This window comes from Cavia porcellus, unplaced genomic scaffold (genome assembly GCF_034190915.1).
Source record: "Cavia porcellus strain 051 isolate PalLab524CR breed Dunkin Hartley unplaced genomic scaffold, mCavPor4.1 scaffold_5, whole genome shotgun sequence".
In the NCBI taxonomy this organism is placed as follows: Eukaryota; Metazoa; Chordata; class Mammalia; order Rodentia; family Caviidae; genus Cavia; species Cavia porcellus.
This window is the reverse complement of record NW_026947488.1, coordinates 72,708,428-72,731,560: the sequence shown is the minus strand read 5'-3', so window position 1 is coordinate 72,731,560 and position 23,133 is coordinate 72,708,428. Positions and strand designations below refer to the sequence as shown.

The following is a 23,133-nucleotide window of genomic DNA, read 5'->3' as shown; positions in this document are numbered from 1 at the left end:
TGACACATTACAATTAAGTGATTTGAGAAGACATTCACAGACTTTGTGGATGCCAGGACTTATCTTTATACTGTCAATATTCCTAAAAGTAACCCCACTTGAGAAGGGCTTGATGATGTTAAAAGGGCTGATGATGTAACAGCAGTTAGCTAGACAACCCAAGATTGAGAAGAGACGAGGCACTGAGGACTGGAGGCAGGAGGAGTCACTCTGTGGATGTATTTATATTACATAAAATGTTAGGAAGAGGAAATAATCATTATAGGACATTCTGAGATCAAGTGTGGAAGCTTTGAAAATCAATTTTTATTTTTATTAATAGATGCAGTACGTAATGATTACATTTATTGTGAGGATTTGGCACGTGTGTATAATGCATCTTAATTCTTTTTACTTTTCTAGCTCCTTTCCTCCCTCTTTGCTCTGTTCATCTCTTGATCCCCTCCCATATGCAAAAGATCTCTTTTTTCTCTCAATTCTTTCTTTAATCTTTTTTCCTTCCCTTCCCCGCTCCTTCTTCCTATGTCACTTGTTGGTTTGTTTGTGGTTTTTGGAGAGTTCTTTTGAGACAGAGTCTCACTCTATAGTTCAGGCTTGCCTTTGAACTCATTATGTAGCCTAAGCTGGCCTTGAATTTGGAGCAGCCCCCCCCCCCGCCTCTTGAGTGCTGGGATTATAAGCATGCGCCAACATGTATAGCTCTCCTTTCATCTGTTCATCACCTTAAACTTGTATATATCATTTCGTTTACTTAATGTTATGTTCTTCAGATGCATGCATGTGTGTATTTACCTACCAAAGATACAAGTCTATCCATCTTTTTCATAGAATAATACTCCATTGTGTATCAATACCACATTTTTTTAGCCATTCATCTGTTGATGGGCATATAGGTCATTTCCAAGATTTATCTATTTTGAATTGTGCTTACGTAAACATGGGTATGTACGCATCACTGTTGTATGATGTCTTTGAGTCCTTCAGAAAGATGCCTAAGAGAGGAATAGCTGACTGAAAAACAAACTCCTGTATAATGTTGGTAGTACAACCATTATTCCTTTAAAAAACTAAACCTGGAAATTTCCTTTTTGCTTTAGGATAGTGATATATGTATGTGCATATACATACAAATATATATGCATATATATATATACATATATGTGTGTTCATTCATATATATATATATATATATATATATATATATATTGTTTTACAGAATTAAGGAAACATTTTGCAGATAATTATCTCATGTTAGCAGAGCAAGTTAGCCTTCAATTTGTGACAAAACGAAACAAAAAACTTAAAGGAGGACAGGTTTATTTTGGCTCACCCTTTCAGAGGTTTCAGTCCGTAGTTAGCTGGCTCCACCGTATTTTCCCAGGGTTGAGGCAATAACACCAAGGCAGAGAGTATGAGACAGTAAGCTGATCCCCGTTCATTATATGGAAAGCAGAGAGAGACTGAGAGAGAGGCTGGGGACAAGGTAAAGCGTCTCAGGGCATGCTCACAGTGATGTACTTACTGCCTCCCAGTAGAGTCCTTCTCCTGGAGTTTCCACATCTTCCAATAATGTTATCAAATTAGAATCTGACAATGACTTCATCCACTGACGAGACTGGAGCCCTTGTGATACAGTCACCCTACCAAGCATTCAACTCATGAACTTTTGGAGGACATTTCAGATCCAAAACATAAGACAATACAGAGATACAAAAATCTCAAAAGTATAAGTGGGTTCAGCTATGGAGAAAACTGAACTAGAAGCAGATGATTTTAACCTTCTTTTCACACTTCTATTGTTTCTCTTTTAAAAATAACTACTAAAATTATAAATGCACTTCTGAAAATATATTACTTTCATATGTGGAAGGCTCTAAGTACAACAATGATCTAAGAATTCTATGTGAATTAACTCCTTAGTGTACTTCATTTTCATAGCAATTCTTAAGGGGAAATACTATCATTACTGTCACAGGGAAACCATTGTGCATAGAAACTAATCCCTTGTTTACCACCAGCAAATAGACTCATCTACTTTCTCCTCTCTCTTTTCATGTCTTATAATATTTTTATCAAAACTTATATATCCTGTGCCCCCATAATTTAACAATGTAATTAACTGACTGAGATTCATGATGAATAAATTAGCTTAATGCATTCAATTTCTAATATAATGTGTATCAAATAACATCCTCAGTACTTTTACTAAAGAGGCAAGTAAAATCTTGGTTTCTTTTTTCTGTCAAAAATCATTGATTGACAGAAGAAAAAGTCATTTTTCACACCTCACACAAAATCCAGATTTTGGATTACTGGATTAGCATATGATCTGCTTTAGAAATTTTAAATTCAAAAAATAAAAATATAGCTTGAAAAGAACTATGATAATCATGTACTTAAAAGTAATATAGGTCATATATCATCTCCATGTAAGAATAATTTCAAGAAATAAGAGATAAAAAGAACAGATCAATAGAAACAAAAGCACACACAAAAAATCCAGTTACTTGTTATCTTCAGCTAAAACTTCTTTCTTAGTCTACATGCATTCCTTGAAGGATAGCATTTATCCTTCCAGGATAAATGACATTACAGAGCATTGCCATATTATAATTTTTTGTAACAGTATTACTTAATGGTGATATCATTTAATTTTTACTCTTATTCTTTTGCAAGCATATAGTTTCTTCTAATATGATGGCTATTGCCAGAAAACACCCATATAACAAATTGTTTCGGTCCTTCATAGTTTTTTAGAGTATAAGGTGATCCTGGGGTATGTAATAAGTCTTTTCCTCAAACAAATCATCCAAAATAAAACAGAGACAGGGAAATATGATGGACAAAGGATGTCTTGACATAAAAGAGGTGGAAGAGAGAAATACAGTTGGAAGGTGATTTAAGGCTTTTCCTCAAAGATAGAGGACTATGATGAAAACCTAGATAGGGAAATGGAGGGTGGTAATAGCTGAGTTAATAGAACCCCAATGGCTCCACAATATAATACAACTTTCCAAAAGTGCTTTACTTACTCCATGGGAGCAGTTCACACCTCATTATGGGCTCACAATTGCAAATAAATCCACAATAACAAGGACAACAATAGTATTGCAAAAATATGCCAGGATAGCAATCATAAAAACCAAATTTGTGCACCGTGCTATGCCCAATCATAAACAACATTTGCTAACTACTAATATCAATAATGATAAATTAGCCTATCTTGTGAAAACTGTATGAGAGAAATTTTTGACTCATTCATTGATGATTAGAATCCTCTTATGTATATTTTTGTTTGATTTCATTGTAAGTCTCTATTTCCTATCAGTAAATCTCATTGATTTATTTTATGAATTATATTCCAAATATCAGTGTATCTTTATTGTCAGGGCAAATACTTCAGGATTTTGTTCATTGCACACTCCAAAATATGCTTTCAGAATTTCACATAAATAAACTAAATGTTCACTTGTTTCCTATTTTCATTTATTCAACTAAATTTATTTATACCTACTATATTTTATATATGTTTATAAAAAGTTTTTGGTCTTTGGATTCGTGGTAAGGGAAAAGACAAATATTGTAGATCTCACTGTCATGGTCCTTATATCCTCATAGAAGGAGATGAATAATAAAAAGGTAAATATGTAAACAACATATTTCACTTAATGGTTAAATCTAGGGAAGCCATCTAGTTGGATAATGTTTTATGAAATGGCAAGGGTACCATGTTAGGTAAGATTGTCAGAGATGATGCCTGTAAGGACTTGACATTTAAGAAAAGTCATGAATAGTGAAAAGAAGACAACTATGTGAAAATGAGTGAAAAATAGTTAAAGCAAAGGCCTAAAAACATCTAAGTTTCTAAAGCCTGCTAAAACTCGATGAATTTTAGAAAATTAAGAATATCGGGAACATGTGTTTGAAGCATGGAGAAACAGAGGATACCTCATAAAAGATTGGGAGGGAGAAGCCTGTGGGGTGGAGGTCGATTCTGCAGGATTTGTAGGTCATGATAAGGAGTTGGAATTTCATTCTAAGTACAAAAGAAAGCTGGTGAAGCATTCTGGGCAGAAACTCAAAACATATTTATATAAGATGACCACAGCTATCACGTGAAAAGTAAAATTCAGAAGGACAAAAGTAGAAAGAGAGAGCTGTTAGAAATCTCTTGCTTCAAGCCTGAAGTGTTGAATTTGGAAGTCACTGGAAAAGTAAATATGTTGGGATATGTTTTGGAGACAGATTCCACATGTTCTGCTGATGAATTGGGTATGAAAATGAGTAAAATGAAAGAATCAAGGATAACTCCACTGGTTTCTATAAATGAGCCTTAAATTTATGTGTCTTGTTTTCAAGACATGTGCCTCCCTTCCTATACACTCTGACTTCCCGTCTCCACCACAATACCTGATTAAAGCATGCTTCTTTGTTACTCTTTTCATACACAGCCTTTCCCTTGCTTTGCCCAGGTTTCTAGTCTTCATGCTTCTACATTTTCTAGCCGATCATTACAAACCTCATTCATATCTTGCATTCTCTTACTGAAATCCCACCTTTTATATTTATTTGGGATCATTGAGAGTTGTATCACCAGATAGATAATTAATGCCTTTATAGTTAGCAGTCTGTCTTACATTCCTTAGAAAACAGCATATTATCTAGGGACAAAGAAGAAATTAACCCTTGCAGGTTAATAATGAATTTGATTAAACACAGATTCATACTCTGTTAGTTTAGGCATTTGACACTTTTCTTTGCCTTGAAATTTGTCCTTCAGTCATCAGTTTAATTATTTCTTCTCAGGTGTCCTTGTGTGACCACTTGTATTGAAAGAATACTTTGTATTACTGCCCATAACTCTGTGTCTTATCTCCTTGTCATATTGTGTCTCAGAATGTATTCCTATCAGTAAATCCCTTTCTGGAGTGTAATATTCCTGTAGGGGGGCAGATAGTAAATAAAATTTATTAGAAAGGCATATGTACATTAGATAGTAAGAGAGAAACATCAAATAAGAAAGATCGCAACTTTGCATTAGTAATGGGAAGGAGAAAGAGAGAATCTTAAGATGTGCAAAGAGGTTCTCAAATAGGCAGCATTATTGTAATCAGGAATCGCAGCCACCCCTCTCAGGAAAAAGAAAGTCATGCAGAGTGCAGGTAAAGTACATGACAGGAAGAAAGTTTGCATAGCAAATGCAAATCTTATGAAGTATCAGTGTGCCTGGAGCTCTCTACAAATGTTCAAATTTACTAAGCGTCTAGAATCACAGAAGTAAAGAAGAGAGGGGAGATGTGGTCAGAGATAAAAGGGGAACATGAAGGAGCAGAGTATTCAAGGTCATTGGAAATTGTAGAAAGATTTCTATTGTATCTTTTAGTGAGATGAGAAATCTCTGAGAGAATTTGGTGTGAGAACAACCAAAGGACTTATACTTTAATTTTTTGGTATCAGTGATTGAACTCATGACCTTGCACTTACCAGGCAAGTGCTTGAGCCACTGAGCTAAATCTCCAGTTCATGACATACACTTTAACATGCTTATTCCAACTGCTCTTTAAAAACAGGCTACAAGAAAATAAAAGCAACAGCAGAAAGTCATAGATGCCTAGTTCAGCAGCTCTAGCCAGAGACTCAGTCTCTCCAACAAAAAAAGTAGGTTTGAGATGAGCAAAATTAGTTTCTGGTGATTGCAAAATGTTTGTTCAACCAAGTAGTAAAAGATTTCCCCTTCAACACTGATAGCTGTCGTTTATCCATAAATAGAATAAAAGATGTGTACAAAGATTTTAAAAATTTGATCAACATGTAGATTTTTTAAATGTCTAAAGTGTACATTTCCCTTTATGTTTAAAAAATTCAAAGAACATTTAGTTATAAACAAGTTACACTTGTTTTTAATAGACGACTAAAAGAATTACTCATCTGGTTCATTTATTTTTAGGACACACATTTATTTCCCTTCAAAAAAATTCTGACACGATGGCAGTATTTGTAGAAACTTGAAGAATATCTTTGGGGATAAAAAATTTTAAAAAAGATTGAAATTTGTCACCATTCTTATTTCTTTAGATGTAGAGGAGATGATAGATTTATCACTTAAAATTCTAAATTTATAATTTTATGAAAATGAAAATCCTTGTCTGTAGTAGAGGATTTAAAAAAGTTAAGTGTTTTCATCTGACATTCCTAATTAACTCTTTTGGATGGGTGCTGATATATTTCACAGCACTACCTGGGGACATGGCATCATTAGATGCAGTCTGTTGAGCTCTACTCTTTGTTTATCAGGGAAATTGGTTTTCACTGATTCTGCAAATGAAGTGTATGATTTTGAGGCATCCTCAAAAGCAAATTCAGAGTTTGTGTTCTCTCTCTCTTTTTTTTTTTAACAAATTAATTAGCTTGTCAAAATTTCTTTATTGTGCCCTTTGGAGTTGGTTTATATTCAAATCATTGTTTTCAAACAGGAAACAATAGATGATTTGCTAGAGTAAAAAATTTAAACAAGAGATCCTAAAGCTCCAAATCATGTAAATTGTAATATTCAAGACAGTTTATAACTTCTTTTTCCCCAGTGGGAATATCTTATGTGGTTTATTGCAAGCCATCAAAAACAAAGCTCTCAAAAATTGCAATATGGTGTCTTGCAGGCTCTTACACCTCGCTCAAACTCATGAGCAGGAAAAAAGCCAAAAACAAACAAAAGAAAACATTGTTAATACTTTAATGATGTTATTATACACAAATCACATATAATACTGTAGAATCAGTGCCTATTTTCTGCTTCAGACAGTTTTAGAAGTGCTTCAGGATACTGCACACATTCTAGCATATTTTGCATCACCTAAAATGTGCTGGCTTTTGATATTGGTACACCAATCACATTCTCTTTGGTGCACAAAGGCAATCTTGTTTACATTTCTAACAAGCCCTTGGTTACATTCAGGCAGTAAAGACACAATTATGAACAGAACAGAAAAAAAAAATGTGTGCTATGTTTGTCTCTGAATTTTCCTTGAAGATATTGGATTGCCATCTCTAGCACAGTTCATAAACAAACTTGGTGAACATCAAAGTCTCTAGCATTGCAACCTGCTGAGCCCAGATTACACATCTCAGAAATAAATGTTACCTCAATGAAAATGCTCCTGAAGGTTAAAATGGAATACAACTAAAAATATCCAAATGTTTTCTTTAGAACTGTGGTATTGTACATGAGATTGCCTTTTGAATAATAATTTTCTAATTTTGAAATGATTAGCCCTACATTTATTCCATTATGTGGAATTGTTAAGTTGTTTGGCAAAATTTGTTTCCTCTCACTTGCTCCCCTATGTCAGCCCTAGCATTGATCCTCAGGGCCAGGATATAGGGAATATTGCATATACTGTAAAAACAAAGCTACACTTGTACTTTTGAAAAAAATTATCATATGTATATAATTTATGAGAGACACTTGAAAGAGACATGTCCAAACATAAATAGGACTTTAAGATACTTGTAGGCAACATCTTTGGACTTTATGCTTTATACTCTGGTACTTCGGCACAGCTCTCCAAATAAATATCTCTGGTCAATATAAAACTAACTATGTATTCTTTGCGGGGGTGGGGGGTGGGCGTGTGATGCTGGTAAAGCCATTTTGGTTTTTTTTTATCTTATGAAAAAGTAAAACAAAATTTTTAAATTAAAAATTTCATAAGAAAATAACAAAAGTTAATACATGTTATTATCTTTAACTTTTTAATTGTTTAGCATGTATATATAATTCATATGAGAATATTGTTAAGTTGCTCATGAAAAAGAAATTTTAAGGTCACAGAATGAGCAGATTACAAGCCTTATGATTGGCATGCATGTGTATGCATACATGGACACAATAATTAATAATTAATCAATACTAATACTCTATAAACTATTGATTAATTTAAATGATTTTTGAATAATTCTAATTTCAAGACAAAAGACTCAACAAGACTACAAAGATTCTACCAAAAATCTTGTCAACAGTGTTTGCTGGTTCCCTTAAAATTCTAGGAATCTTTGTTAGGCCAATTTTGGTCCTCTACTATGAAAACACATTTGTAAGAATAAGAATCCTACAAATGGAAGTCCACAATTTCATGGTTTACGTTGTGTGTATTGATATCCCTAATACAGTTATTTGGGAAAGATTCCAAACACATGAAAGAAACTGAGAGAAAAATCTTTTATCATTAGATTATACAAAATGATTCCATTTAAACACTAGCTGTATATTTTATGCAAATATAATACTCAGTGCTAATTCCAAGTTTCACTTTCAGTCATTGCATAACTGTAATTATAGCTCATATCTTGTAATCTCACCAACGTGGTCTCTTAGGCAGAATTCTTTGCTCTCTCACCTGTGACCTATCAACACATCTTACATACTTCCACTCTGACAATTACTAGGCACTATTAAATTTATATGTGTCTGTTTCTCCAGTGGGCATGAAATTCTTCAGGGAAGGGCCATCTGTTATGGTGAAATCTGGTTCCTGGGGGATAGCTGATACAATAAATGTTGAATATAAATGTTTCTTAGCTCAAATTTACTTTTTTAATGTATCAATACAGAAATATTAATTAAAACATGATTGTCTGGATCAAAGGTGTATTTTTTTAAGAAAACAATGCATTCCATTTTATGGCTAACTTCCATCATACAGATATACCGCCTTTTGCCTATCACTTAATGGACCTTTGGGTTGTTTCCGCACTTAGGATATCAAGAACCCTGCTGTAGAAGCTTTTGTGTGTATGTGTGTTTAACTTTGGCTCAATGGGAAGTTCGTTTAACTGAGTACCTGGCAACTGCTTTCCACAGCTGCTGTACCATTTTTCATTCCCACCAGCAATGTATGACACTTTAAATTTGTCCATATCCTCACTTGAACTTATTTCCTATCACAAAGGTACATTTTCAAGATGTGATTTTTAAAGTGGACATACTGAAACATGCTAATATTTATGCCACATTATTTCAAAGGTGATAACTTTTGCAGAACCTCCAAAGTTTGTGATAAACATTTTTAAAAGCAGATTCAACAACACACCACTATATAGCTATTTTCACAGCTAAAGTAAATGTGATTGATGATATTTACTAGGACTCATATATTACTGATACAAATACCAAACTTGCTATGCTAGTAAAAATACAATTTGACAGTTTTTATAGATTTTAGCATACCTTGTGTCATGTAGAAATTTCACTCCTAGGTAGCAATACAGGAAAAATTAAAACAATTTCTATAAAATTTATACACTAGTAGTAGAAATAGCTTTTTTTCCTAGTTGCCGGGAATAAGAAACACAAAAATAAACGAGTAAGCAAATTGTGGTGTGTTCATTCTATAGAATACTACCCAGTGACTCACATAATAATACATATGAATCTCAAATGTCTTAAGGATATTGAATGAAACAAACAAGTTTTAAATAACTAAATGCTCTATGTTTCTATTTATATGGCTATTCATTTTCTATCACAGAATAACAAATTTCCATATACTCAGCAGCTTAAAAAACAAAATTCATTTATTAGCTTATACTTCTACATGTCAAAAGTCTAGAGTAGGGTGAATTGGATTTTCTAGTTGTGTTCTTAGAGTTGGATATTTATCTGAAAGTTCTGGGTTAGAAGCAGCTTCCAAAGTCATCTCTGTTACTGGCGGAATTCAGTTCCCAATTATTATAGGATGCAGGCACTTGTAGGTACTTGTTTCTTTGTCACTTGTTAGCCAGAAATTGCTCTCAGCTCCGTTTTCACATCCTTCCCACATCTCCCTCATCTGCAAGCCAATGAGACACTTTAAATCAACCTGATGCTTCAAATCTTTGACTTCTTTTCCTGTAACCAGAAGACAAAAATGCTGTCTTTAGGGGCTTATGCAATTACATTATAGAGCAATAGATAGATATACATGTAGATAATGTATATTTGCATAACCACAGGAATTATTATGACTAGGCATTAATACCAATCTTAAAACCCTGCCTACCAAAATAACTTTTTACAAAAGCAAAACTGCAAAAGGAGTCTGGATCTGTGATTGCAAATGTCTAGATGCAGGAGTTGAGACTGACTACAAAGGACAAGAAAAAACTTTTCAGAGAGATAGAAATGTTCCATATCTTGTTCTTTTGGAGCTACAAACTTTATGCACTTGTCAACACCCTTGAAAACTATCTACCAAAGAGTGTAAATTTGTTGCTTGCGGATTAAAAATAAATTGAAGAATATAAAAATAAAATTTAAATAAGTCTTTTCCTGACCTGAGTTGCCTTAGTATCATCTTAAATGAATCTAAGTTTAATTTCTTCTCTCTTTGATCATCTTGAGTACTATTGAAAGGAAAGAATAAAATGTAAAAGCATACTTTTAAAATATTAGATCCTAAATACAAAATTATGTATTCTATGTGCACATTACTTATCAATCTCATCTTAAATTTTTGCTAAGATCTCAAAAAACCTTTTCCTCAATTACTCCAAACTCCAATGGCTCTCTTTTCTAAACATCCAACAATACTTGGTATTGTAGTCAGTCAGTAATTTTGTGTGTGTTGGAATCTCTTCTGCTTTACGTTGCCTGATTACACCCTCATGGTGTAAACTTTGATGCTATAGTGACTTCTAATCTCCATGTCCAATTCAATTCTTGTCTACTTTACTACAGAAATGTCTTCTACCCTGGATTCTCCTTTCTTTTCTTTCTACTAGATCCATTTACTCAGAAGCTCATTGCTTTTGATTAGCCAGTTGTCTTAAACTCATGCTTCCTATTTTCCTCTTTCAACATTTTCTACCATCAATTAAAGTTTTCTGAATAATATGCAATTGTTTAATTTTTATTCTCTGGAAATTTCAATACTATTCTTACACTCCTTTTTCATTGAGTAACTTTCTGTCTCTCTAGTCCTGGTGTTTAAGATGGCCTAAGTTTGAATGTCACAATATTTTTTACTGTACGTATGTTGCTTCCTCAGTCTGACAAAATATTACTCGTATTGAAATATTCTGCCAGATTTTTAAGGCTTAGGTTAAATAGAAATTTTTTTTCAGAAACTTGCCCTATTGCTTAAACATTTGTCGATTAAAAGTGAATCTTTTTCTCAATATACCATCACCCTTAAATGTTTTAATCATACTCAAAAGATTATATATTAAATTTAATTTTTGTACCTGATCTATTTCAACTAATTCACACTGAATCTCCCAAAATTCCTCAAGAATAAAATTTTTAAATTACCGACACGATTAAACTGTGAATTTATAGAATTAAGTTATTTTACAAGTTATAGTCCCTTGTAAATGGAAAGGATAAAAAATAATTTACAAAGTGTGCTAAGATTGATAAGAACTGACTTTTGGTCAGGGACAGAAAATGGATTAATTTTGTCTCGTAGAAAATGTCTTAGTAATCCCAGCTATTGAGGAGGCTGAGGTAAGAATCATAAAAGTTTGAGAGTAGCGTAGCCACCTTAGCCAGACTTCTCTCGAAACAAAGTTTAAAAAGGACTGAGGAGGGAGCTTTGTAATAGAATGCTTCTGCATTGCCTCCTCGTTATTGTAAATGAATAAGAAGGTGTTTAGTCAGAAGTTATGAATACATGGAAAAAACCTGATCAATAATATCTATAAGGCAGATCCTCTAAAATAATAGTCTAGAAATTCAAAATTGGATAATAGCATTGTCTTCATTTTTGAATTTATGTGAAATTATGTAGAAACAAGTAATAGTGGTTAATATTGTCTTCACTGAAGGGAGTCATTTAAAACTATAAACAAATACCTCTGTAGAACATTTTTCAATGTGTTTTACCTAGTCGGTTACATTCTTTTCCCTAGAAGCTTTTAACTTTAGAGAAGCAGGAGGTCTAGTTTTGTGATAGATGTCTCTTATAGGGCAAGAGGGGTAAACTAATTTTCGTATGTCATCACATAGTGTTAAAATGAGCATCTTCTTCTTAATTTTAGCCAACTGAACATGTATCTTCCATAATCAGATGATTTTGATTACATCCTAGGAATGGAAGGTCTAAAGAATAAGATAGAAAGTGTCTGAATAATCAGAGGGTGAGGAAAGATAATTACATTAGAAGAAATGGTCCCTTGGAAAAACCAAAAGCACAAGGTCACCATGTGGACCATGTGAAAGAAAAAAGAATTAGCTCAGGAAAGAAGGAAATTTCTCAAAAGAGATTCCGGAGGTGACAGGGGAGTCACACCCTAAGACTGTGTGTGTGGAGTAAACTTCTCATACCATGAGGACTAATGTTGGAGTCAGGTAGCATTCCCTTCCCCTAAAACAGCAAAACTTCAAGAGCTGAAATCATCACAATTTGAAGATCTTAACAGAATGTTCTCCAAATAATCTATAATATCAACCTCACACAGGATCAGAATTAGGAATCTGGGGTTCCTACTTTAAGACAGCATCACTGGATCAAATTAATGAGGATAAATAAAAATTTTACAGAGGAGACAAGTCTTAGAAATATCAGTGTCATTAGTAAACTGATCGTGGACTTCTAACTCCAGAATGATGAGGAAATAATTTTCTAGTGCTAATACTTTCAGAAATATTAATGTTTGTAGCTTTGCTTCTTTAAATTATAACCTTCATACTTTTGTTAGTATGTGTTTGCAGTATATAATGAACACATTCATCATGTGGAGTTAACCGTATATCACATCTTGATCAGTTTTATTCTCCTTTTCACTCCACTTGCTCCTCTCCATCCTGCTTCTCTTTCCCATCTTAAAAGTCTTACCTCCTGTTTCCTATCATCTGTCTTTTATTTTTCTCTTTAAATTATTTCTAACCTGGGTTTTTCACCAAGAGGAAAACTTTCTGTGTCTTGTATTTCACTTAGATCATGGTCTCCAGGTGCATCCATTTTCCTATAAGTGATTCAAATGCATCCTCATGTATAGTTGAGTAGTATTCCACTGTGTGTATGTGCCAAATTTTGCATGTCCATTAATGCATCAGGAGACATGTAGGTTGTTTCTAAGATTTAGCTCTTGTGGGTCGTGTTGCTATAAGCAGGGTATGCATGTATCAACATACTATAACGTCTTTAACTCTTTCAGGAAGACACTCAGAAGAGGTATAACTGTGTCAAATAGAATTTCTATGTTTTTATTTTTTAAGAATTGCCCATATAATGGTTACAATAGGTAAACCATGCATAAAGGTTACTTTTTCCTTCAAATCTCACCAGCATTTGTTGTTTTTTGAGTTCTTCCTGTTGCCCATGTTTGCTGGAGTAAGATGAGCTCTCAAGTATTGTTTTGACTTACATTTCTGTAATGGCCAAACATACTGAACTTTTTTTCGTGTACTTCCTAGAGATTTATATTTTTTGAAGCATATATTTATTCTAATTGCTCATTTTTGATTGGATCTCTTGTTTTAGAGGAATTAAGATTTTCGAGATTTTATATATTCTCTATTATAGTCTTGTGTTGACAGAATAGACAATAAATTTTTTCCTATTTCATAAGTTGTCTCTTCATTCTGTTGGTTACTTTTGCTATTCAGAAGCTTGTATTTTAATAGAAACCCATTTGTTTGAATTCTGGCATTATTTCTTCTTCAGTCAGGATTCTTTTTATAAAGTCTTTGCCTGGACATATATTTTAAGAATTTTATTTATTTTATCTTTCAGCAGATTAAGTGTTTCTGTTTTAAGAACTATATAAGTGGTCTCTTTCTATTTTCCTTTAGTGCAAGGTGTTAGATATGAGGATAGATTTATTGTTCTGCATCTGATAATATTCCCAGTACCATTTATTTACTCCAACATGTATTTTTGGCCCCTTTATTGAAGAGCGCATGACTGAATGTGCCTAGAGCTGTTTCTGCATCATTTATTATGTTCCTTTGATTTGCATATCTGTTTTGTGACAACAGTATGCTTGGGTTTTATCATCATAACTTTCTAATGCTGTTTAACTTAAAATCATGAGTTTGATTCTTCCTACTTTGTAGCTGTTGTGCAGGATTGTTATTCTGGGTCATATCTGGTTCTATGTAAATTTTGGGGTTGTTTTTTTCTGCCTTTATAAAATTTCTTTAATTGGTATTACATTAAATTAATATATTAACTTTGATAATATGACCATTTTGGCAATATTTGTCCTGCTTATCCAGGGACAGGACATACCTTTCCATTATCTGATATTTTTTCTCTTTATCAGAATTGTACAATTTTTGTCACAGAGGTCATTCACTTCCTTTGTTAAATTCATTGCTAAGTATTTATTTTTTTGAAGTTGTTGCAAGTGGGATTGTTTTCCTAAATTCTTTTTCTTTGTGTTCATTGTTGGTGCAAAGGAATGCTATTAGTATTTGTGAACTTATTTTGAATCCCATTGCTTTGCTGAATTAGATTATTAGTTCTAGTAGTCTTTTGATAGAGTTTTTGGATCTTCCATGTAAAGTATCACATCATCTGTAAGGACAGTTTGTCTTTTTCCTTTCCTAAACATACCCCTTTTATTTCTTTCTCTTGCTGTTTGCTCTTGCCAATTTGCCAATTCTATTGGAGATAACAAGAGACAGAACAGGAACTATGGTAGAATGATTCATACAATGGTCTTATATGTTTATTTCATTTCATGTGTTTATAGGAATATGTTTTGCTTTGCCTTGCTTTGTTTTGTTTCTCCCTCTAATATAGAAATGATAGAAATACATGTTAAGATTCATGCATGTGTAGAATCTATAAACAGTTTATGAGAACTGATCATATGACACATGATGAAATGAACAGATGCTCTGAAGAAAAAGAGACACTAAAATACCAAGTGCTGATCCCGGAGTGTCATAATATCATAATATTATTCTTTGTTCAGAGTGATATTACCCTGCTTGGGTTTATTCAATCTCAACATAATTGAAGAGATGGATAACTGCATGTATGCTTAAGTGTATAGGATTGATAGTCATATTTCTAAGTTTTTGTTGGATAGTTGAACAGAACTGGTTGCAATCTCCCTGTTTGAATACCCACTTTATAAGCTCCACTTTAGTATCTTGAATACCTATTTGTAAGAAAACAATCTGGAATCATCAACTAGTGATTTCTTACTGTTTATTTTTTTTCTTTGAAATTGTGTATTATTTCTACCCATTTTCTGTTTTTTTTTTTTTTTTTTTTTTTTTTTTTTTTTTTGTCTTTCTTTAAATTAAATTTTAAAAAGACACTACAGTACCCAGTGCTGATCATGGAGTGTCCTGATGTGAAATCCAGCAATACTATTATTCTTTGTTCAGAATGATTTTAACCTGCTTTAGTTTGTTTAATCTAAACATAAATGAAGCTAGGGATAACTGCATGTATGTTTAAGTGTATAGGATTGACAACCATGGTACTAAATTTTTGTTGGACAGTTGAACGGAACTGTTTGCAGTCTGGTTGTTTGAATTCCCACTTTACATGTTCCATTTTTGTATCTTAAACAACTATTTGTAAAATGACAATATGTAAACATCAACTAGTGATTTCTTACTATTCATTTTTTTCTCTGAATGTATTATTGCTACCTATTTTCTGTTTTGTTTAGTCTTTCTTTAAATAAAAAATTTTAAAAATAAAAAAAAACAAATTTGACTACTCTATAGAAGAGAAATAATGAGAGTGGACACTTTGGACTTGTTTTGATTTTAGAGGGAAACATTTCAGTTTTTCTCTACCTTCTATGATGTCTGCAATGAGTTTGACATAACGGTTTTTATCAGTTTGATATAAAGTCATACTATACCTATTTTTGACAGAGCTTTTATGATGGATGGACATTGAATTTTGTCAATGGCTTTTTCACATCTGTTAAGGTGATTGTGTTTTTTGTTTTGCCTTCTCTTTGTATTACTTATTAGATTGATTGATTTATATATGTTGAGTCATCCTTGTATCTGTGGATGCAGGCAACTTGGACATCATTTATTGCATTCTGTTTACCAGTATCTTGGTGAAGGTTTTTGCAACTATATTTATTAAGAGATCAGTCCATAATTTTCTTTTTTATTAAGATCTTGTCTGGTCTTGGTATCATGAAAATGCTAGATTCCAAAAATGAGTTCGTATGCTTTCCCTATCACTGTTTTTGAAGAGTTTAAGGTCTATTGATATTAAATGTTCCCCAAAGTTCTTGTAGAATTCTGCAGTGACACCGTTGGGTACTAAGTCTTACCCTGAATAGACTATAAATAAATAAAGAGGGTTTGTGTTCAGGTTTTATTCCCAAAGTAATGCAGGAATGACTTTTCCCTCTGTTATATACAGTCACCAGTGTGCTCAGTTTTATCTTAGACCATATTTGAATTTTTAGGTCCTATCTTTTGTTAATGTCTTAATTCTAAGACAAATAGAATATGATTCTAGAAATTGAGAATCAAATTACAGTTGAGTAAGCCAAAAAAAGTCCTTGAATTTCTCCATTTTCAAAGATGCTCTAAAATAACAATATTCTTATCTCTAATAAAATAACCAAAATCGTATCCAGATTGCTATTATTTTGACCTCAGAAAGCTATGGGTAAAGAATTACAGAAGACATTGCAACAAAAAAAATGCCTTGCTAAATTATTTTTGAACCCTAAATGCTTTTCCTTATCCATATGGTTCCAGTGGGAGTAATTACAATGTTTCCAATGTCACCCTTAAATAAACTTTTTCCCCCTTCTGTGCAGCTAGTCTTTATATATTCCATAAAACACCTGGCATCTTGCTAGCATTTAAAAGTCTTTAATGATGGAAAAATTGCAACCAAGGATCTAAGTCCCAGTTCCTGTGCCAACAGTAATCTGTACGGAACTCAGCTACGACAAAAGGGGAGGAAAAGTCTCTTTGGTTACTGCAATAGCACAGTTTATTGTCTTATCTGCTGTTTTTACTAGAGTCAAAAACACTTGGAATAAGATCTGCTTTTGAAAAGAGAAAATGTGTAACTCATGAAACTCATAAGCATCTATGATTCATGTCTTAACCCTCTACAGAATCTGATGAGATTTGCAAAGAATGATGGAATGTTACATCAGAAATTGCATGATCTTTAGAATTTAGCTAGTACACATTCATGGACACTCTGAGGAGTCAGAGGAAATTAAATTCTTTTTTCTGTCGTGACGTGTTTTTAAGAAGATCATAGAAGGCTTATGGACAGGATGAATTTCATCAAGCAATCACAAAAAATGTAAAGAGTAACATGTGACTACTTTTATCTATAGGAAAAATTAATTCTGTAATTTTGACACTTGTAAAGAATTCTTAAATTTTTACAACTGACTTCCCATGTATTTTTTATTAGTATATATTTATTATACGAATAGTGGTTTTCAAACTGGCCTGTGTGTGCATCCATACAGCCCAGCTTTTGTCATTTCTACTCCTCCAATTCCTGTCCTTTATCCTTTTCATTTCCCTCCCTTTGATTCCTTTTAGCAAATGGACTTAGGCACTCTTAAAGGTGGTTTAATATTAGGTTAACCAGTTCAATCCTGGAATCTGCTTTTTTTAGATTACTTTAGAAAGTTTTCCACAATGAGATATTAAATACTGATCTTAGATGCAGATGTTCATATTCATATTTCAAATCAATGCTAGACAAATGATTCCAAAAACCTAGAAAAACAAAACAGAGTGGAAGAGACAAAATAATTCAGAAAGAATAAAATTCTCAAATATACCTCTAAAGTCAAAGAGAACTCTTACTCCTAACCCCCTCTCTTTTAAGAAGATTTCACTTATCTAAAGAGTAAAGCAAATGCTTTTAGATCCAAGGGTTCCTGGTTCAAATCTCAGCAGGAGTGGATTTCTCACAAACTAAAAAGCCACTCTTCCTATTAAAGGAACTGACTTAATACGGTTATATGGACCATTACAGTACGGAATGGGAATTCACAAACTATTTTCTAAATGGATCCTTTTGGTGCATGCACAGTAATTCTTATAGAACCCTTTTACAAATAAAAAAAAGGAAAAAATTGAAGGAAAAAAATCTAAGAACCCATGATTTGAGCCTTTAATAAATATTGGTATATTAGAGACAGCCAGCTGCAGTAATATAGCAGATCAGATCTTCTTGGCAATGGTCTGAAAAAGCATTTCAAAAATAAAAGCTTAGTATTTATGTAGACTTCAGAAGCCCAGAAAAAGATTAACAAAATGCTCCTTGAAGTTTGGCCTCAATGTTGCTCAAAATACAGTCTCCATGACTGCATTTCATTTGAACAGAAAGAAGCACTCAAACAGTTCATCAACAGAGCATCATTTTACCTGAGATTTCCACAAGACTTTACTGAGTAAATTTTTGTATTAAACTATAATTTGACAGCTGAAAGTCTTCCTTAAGAGAGCAACCATGAAAGACATGTGGTAAACATTCAATCTAATCCACCTTATAAAAGGATCCTAAGAAAATTGCTAGGAGTCTACCTTGGCTACTTCTGCCATAAATTTATATTTGGAGAGGTATACTCAACCTAGACAGAACATATTTAAATCATTCTCCCTGGAAATATCCTTGAGAATAAAATAATAATGAAATATGAAAACACCTTCCTCATACTTTTTCTCACATGTAATTCTCTATGGCCTGCTAGAGGGTAAAAGAGTGTAATTAGGGACAGAGATCAAAGGCATAAACACTTAAACTTATCAAGAGTACTTTCAAAATGAGATTTCTTTCTTGCAAAATAAATCTGCATTCTGAATCAAATCTTCAGGTAATAGATTTGGGAGGAGATAATTTACTTGAGGCCTATATTTTATGCCTCCTACACACAAAAACTTAAAGATATCTTATCAGTAACATATTAGTGGGTAATGAAAAAAGGAAGTGTAAGATCTCACCCTGATTTAAAGAAGTATAGATAGAATCATTGCTGGTTTATACAGTTGGTAACAACTGGCTTGGGAGCACAATGGACTCTTGAAATGTAAACGCTGATCTCTGAAATTTGCCTCCTTGCAGTTTTGCTGGTCTCCTTAGGTTGATTTCTGTCTGATAGTCGCCACCTCAAGAGAATTCAACCATCAGCTAAGCAATGCATGCTTCTCCACATGCATGTGTTTCTTCCAGAAGTGACTGCTCCCTTCAACTTCAAGAGAAAATACTCTTTTAAAACTCAAGAGAGCCTTATTTTTGCTTTAACTGAATCAACTCATATTTAAATGATAAAAGATACTTGATCAGATTTCCAACAGTTTTTCTTTGATTTTAAACAATACAAATTACAATAAGGTATACAAAGTGATTTCCCATGAATGTGACCCAAAGAGTAACTGAAGGCCATTCTCATGGTTTATAATGTCATCTGTATCGTAATTGTTGATTCAGTAAATTCTAGTTCGTGGCATATCTTGAAAGCATGTATATATACATCCTGAACATGTACACACACACACACACACACACACACACACACACACACACACAATTTACAAATTTAGAAACTCAGACAGAGACTAATTGTAAAGAATTATTTTTAAGTAAGTATAAAGTCACTAAAACTCTAGTGAACATAACTAAAACCGAAATAACAAAAATATAGGAAAGGCATCATCTATCTTCCAAAAATAGTAAATAAATGAATAAATAAAATCATTAAACAATAGAAATAAGGCAAATACTGTAAGTTAGCAGAAGAAACTGTTTCACTAAAGACAAAATAATAAAGTTTAGTTAATGCTTCTAAGTATTTAAAAATGAAAGTAAATGAGGATTTAGCTCAGCAGCGTAAGCACCTGCCTTGCAAGCGTGTGGTTGTGGGTTCGATCCCCGGTACGGATAAAAAAAAAAAAAAAAATCTGCTAAATGTGAAGCTAAGTTCAGAAAGTTAGGAAAAGATGCGATAAATATACTAAATTTAACATTAGCAAACATTCTGTGCTGTTTAACCTTTAGTTATAGTTCAAAAATCCTGAAACATTGGATTTAATGAAATTGCTTATGCATCAATTTAGCCAGTGAACTAATTACTTATTGTGCATATATTTTTAATGTCATGATTTGCTTGCAGGCTATGGAATTAAATTTATTATCTTTTGCCAGGCTATCTACAATAAAAACAAGGACTAGAAAAAGGTGAGCATAAATAGAATAGGAAAAAAGAAGCACAGGTAAATTTTGGGGGTTGAATCATCCTGTCAGAAATAACTTAGGAACATTTTTCTAATTAACTCTAATAGAACCAATTATAATCTGTAATAGGAAGTTAATGGAGAGTATACATACACACACAGCATAAGGAAGTAGTTTAAGAGGAAGGAATGAACAATGAGAATCTGGGTTAGGGGAGATGGAGGAAGGTGCATAAATGGGAAAAAAGTGATAGTCAAAGAATCTCAGCATGGTAGGGCAGATTATATATATATTCCTCAGTCAAAAGTTTCTTTTCAGTAGTTTGTCTAATGTGCCTACTATTTTTGTTATACTTATTCTCTTTTTGTATTTTCAAATGTATCATACAGAGGATCAAACCTAAGGCCTCATGAACACTAAGCAAGCCTTCTACCAGTGAGCTATCCCCTCTAGCCATTTATTCTGTTATTTATAAAAGTAATTATCTACTTAATAAAGAATGTCGTTAACTTTTGCAAAACTCTCTAAAAGGAGTTATTTCACTTTGTGTCTAGATGTCAACTCAAAGCCTTATGCACTTTTAGTTTGAGATTGTCCGAAGCAGCTGAATCTAGAGCGTGTGATTGATTCATAGTGCAATACTGGAATTAAAGATCAGTCCACTGGTTGTGTTGGCTCTGCCCTAATTCCAGTAGTCTGGATAAGATGAAAAGGGCAGAAAGTGGATTATCCCGTTTGGTCTTGTTGCTTTTCCTATCTTCTGCTGTCATGAACAGTAGCTCCTCTGTCATGCCATTCTGGCTAATAGCCATCTAATTCTGGACTGAAATCTCTACAAACTGTGAGCTAAACAAACCTTCCCTTCTTTCTTACATGTACTAGCTATTTTTGTCCCATCAAGGAGAGAAACATAACTAAGACAGAATTTGGTACCAAAAGCAGGGTTTTTGCTGTGACTATAACTGACCATGTAGTTTAGGAGCCTTTGGTACTGGCTCGTGGGAAGAGTTTGGAAAGATATAGAGATGCAGGCTAAAAAGTATAACTAGAACTCTAAACTGTTCTGTATAGGAGGAGCTAGTCAGATCTCAGACCAGAAGGCAGATAGAAATCCTGCCTCTGAAGTCTGGGCTTGTGTTTCTGCCAGGAAGAGGACTGCATTGGTTGTTGGATTCCAGACTATGTGTGTTATGGCTTGGGAGAAAGCTTGTCTCCATTTTTATCATACCTGCAAACTTTGCAAGAGACTGAAATTAAGAGCAGCACACTAATCTGGGAGAAGAAAATTTAAGACAGCCTAATATTGAGGCCATGATATGGCACTGTTGCTGACTTTTAGCCAGATCTGTGTTTAAAATCAAGGGCAAAGAGGCCATAAGATTGACTTAAAATGTTTTGAGTTTCACTAGAATAGAAACTCCAGTAAAGCTATGTACTGCAAAGATAAAGGAGAGGAGATTTTGATTGCTGAGAATAAACAGGAGAATAGAAAAGACGGTTGAAAGGTATCGTAAGAAGCAACAGGATTCCATCCATGACAGCCTCAAAATTGAAAAAAGTAAAAGACTTCTACTTTGAGAATAAAGCTGCAGCACAGCATGTTCTAGAATGACAGGCATCATAGAAAATTTGTTCCTCAAAATTGGATTCATAGTTCTCAGGGACCAAGGCACTACACCTCTACAACCAAGAGAGAAAGAAGCCCTGGCTATTGCTCCTGCTGACAGCAGATCTTGGCATCATCCACACAGTGCTGGTTTTAGGTCCATGCACAATGGAAGAGTTGTGGTACTGGGAAAGTTTCCATTCAGATTTCATAAAAAGGCCTGGGAGGTCATTGGTGTGCCCTTGGAGGGCAGTGTGTGAAGGTTAGAGTGTGAAGTCAAAGGTGCAGGGAGGTTCTAGAAGATTGAAGATACCAGGAATGTGGGTCTTCTGAGAAAACTGCAAAGAAGGAACAGAGAAAACTAAAAAGAGAAGCCACGGAAGCTATAACTACCAGAAGTGCTATTAATGGCAGAGTAACCCAAACCCTTCGTAGTTCACATCTTGCCAAAGATTGCCTTGGATACTGTATATGGAACTATAGGACTTAATGTTTGTCCTGCTGGATTTTAAATTTGCTTTGGTTCTGTTCCTTTGTATTCCTTTGTTTGTAACTTTTGAAATGGAAATGTCTATCTTACACTACTGCATGTTGTAATTGCTTAACTTTCTTAGCACTTATTTGAATAGGTGCTCACAGTCAAGAGTGCTTTGAATCTTATAGGGGATTTTGGACTTGGATTTTTCAGCAATGCTAAAACTATTAGGACTTTGGCAACTCTTAGAGATGAGCTAAATGATTTTTGCATAAATGAAGTATGAGAATCTTTGGGGGCCAGGACCAAAATGTTATGATTTGTTTCTAGATCTCTCCAGAGGTCACATGCACTTTTAGCTGGGTTTTTTTTTTAGAGGAAGCAATCTAGAATGTGTGACTCATTTATAGTGCAATACTAGGATTAAAGGTATTCAGATTAAGGCTGGGTGATTGCTGAATCAGTCCACTGATTGGATTGGCACTGCCCTAATCCCAGCAGTATGGATAAGATTAAAGGTGCAGAAAGAGATTTACCCTTTTGCTCTTGTTGCTTTTTCTGTCTTCCACTTCCATGAATAGTTGCCCCTCTGCCATAGCACTCTGCCATGACCCTGAGGGTCATCCAGTTATGGACTCAAACCTCTACAAACTGTGAGCTAAACAAACATTCCCTCCTTTAATTGTAGGTTTTGGGTGTTTGTCTCAGCAAGAGAGAAAAGTAACTAAGAGAAGAGTCATGAGATCTAGAGAAGTGGTAAGATTTCCTAGTAACCCTGAGAGCACCATGTTCTAAAATAATCTTTGCTGCCACCAAGAGAAGCAACATTTTGGGTAGGACAGAACAATGCATTTAGTCTAGTGAGCTCAAGTATTTATTTTCCAATAAATATGTGATATCATATTCAAAAGCACAAACACTGTGGC

General features: G+C 33.7%; 1 long non-coding RNA gene across 4 annotated transcripts in view; it reads right to left on the bottom strand.

The window, feature by feature from the left end:
• Window positions 1-6,713: 6,713 nt before the first annotated feature.
• The window catches only part of LOC111753403 (uncharacterized), a 93,688-nt gene continuing 77,268 nt past the window's right edge, over window positions 6,714-23,133 (bottom strand). For all 4 annotated transcript variants that reach the window (XR_010047609.1, XR_010047611.1, XR_010047612.1 and 1 more), the window contains one exon: window positions 6,714-9,883. This is a non-coding gene — a long non-coding RNA (uncharacterized LOC111753403). The remainder of the gene's footprint in view (window positions 9,884-23,133) is intronic.